This window comes from Silene latifolia, chromosome Y (assembly GCF_048544455.1).
Source record: "Silene latifolia isolate original U9 population chromosome Y, ASM4854445v1, whole genome shotgun sequence".
In the NCBI taxonomy this organism is placed as follows: domain Eukaryota; kingdom Viridiplantae; phylum Streptophyta; class Magnoliopsida; order Caryophyllales; family Caryophyllaceae; genus Silene; species Silene latifolia.
In genome coordinates this window covers 141969947-141971213 of record NC_133538.1, presented here as the reverse complement: position 1 = coordinate 141971213, position 1267 = coordinate 141969947, and the positions used below count along the sequence as shown (strand labels likewise).

The following is a 1267-nucleotide window of genomic DNA, read 5'->3' as shown; positions in this document are numbered from 1 at the left end:
TTTGCACAACTTCTTCTTTGTCACTAGCTTCCACCACTTTATCCTCAACTTGTTTCTTTGGTGCTTCATACCTCGTACCACTCCTCAAGTGGATGGCACTAACCGTTTCATGTCTTAGGGGATTACTTTGAGGTGCTAATTGCCCCTTTTGTCTTTGTGAGCTTGAAGATGCTATTTAAGTCAATTGGGTTTCCAACATTTTGGTGTGGGCTATGATGTTGTTGATGGTGATTTCCTTTGCTTGACTATCCTTTTGCATGTGAGTGAAAAACTCTTGTTGATTCTTTTGCATTTGGAGGACCGCTTTTTGAACATCAAAACCTTGGTCATTTTGTTGATTGTGTGGAGTTTGGTTTTAGTAACCTTGGTTTTGGTTGTAAAAGGGTCTTTGATTTTGGTTTCTCTTGGGAGGTGTGGTGTATGTTGGTTGAGGGTTTTGAACATTTTGGCTTTTGTATGAGAGATTTGGGTGGAATTTGGTGTTTTCATTGTAATAATTTGAATAAGGGGTACCACTCTTGTATGCTTGAAAAGCATTCACTTGTTCATTTGTTCCCCTACATTCACTTTGGTCTTGTCCCAAAGTTCCACAATTCTCACATATCCCACTTGGGATTGATGAAGATGCCGTCATGGCATTAACATGAAGCTTTGGTGATTTTGATGCTACTTCAAGTCTAGCCATAGCTTTTTCGAACTTCAAATTGATGGTATCAATGTGAGCACTAAGTTGAGCACCCAATTGAGTAATAGAATCCACTTCATGCTTTTCTCCTCTGGTAGCCTTGCAAGGTCTACTATATTGTGAATTATGGACCGCCATTTCCTCAATCTTGTTCCAAGTTTGATTATCGTCAACTTCGGTGAACATACCATTTGATCCCATGTTGAGAATGTTTCTTGAGTCTTCATAAAGACCATTCCAAAAGTGTTGTACCAAGAACCACTCGCTAAGTCCATGATGAGGACATGAGAGACAAATTCCTTTGAATCGTTCCCAAGCTTCATACAAGGATTCTTCATCTCTTTGCATAAAGCCCGTAATTTGAGCTCTTAGCATGTTAGTCATTTCCGGTGGGTAGAACTTTTTGTAGAAAGCTAGAGCCAATTTCTTCCAAGAGTCAATTCTGAGAGTAGCCTTATCAAGGCCTTTCAACCATTGTTTTGCGGTGGCAATTAGAGAAAAAGAAAATAAGACCCATCGAATTTGGTCTTGAGTTACACCGGTTTGAGAAATCGCATCACAATAGTCACAAAAAGTCTCCAT

The 1267-nt window shown here is 39.5% G+C and overlaps 1 non-coding gene across 1 annotated transcript; it reads left to right on the top strand.

Moving 5' to 3' along the window:
* Nucleotides 1-953: 953 nt before the first annotated feature.
* On the top strand, nt 954-1060 carry LOC141636944 (small nucleolar RNA R71). Its single transcript, XR_012541509.1, has one exon. It is a non-coding gene; the product is annotated as a small nucleolar RNA R71 (small nucleolar RNA).
* The last annotated feature ends 207 nt before the right edge of the window (nt 1061-1267 follow it).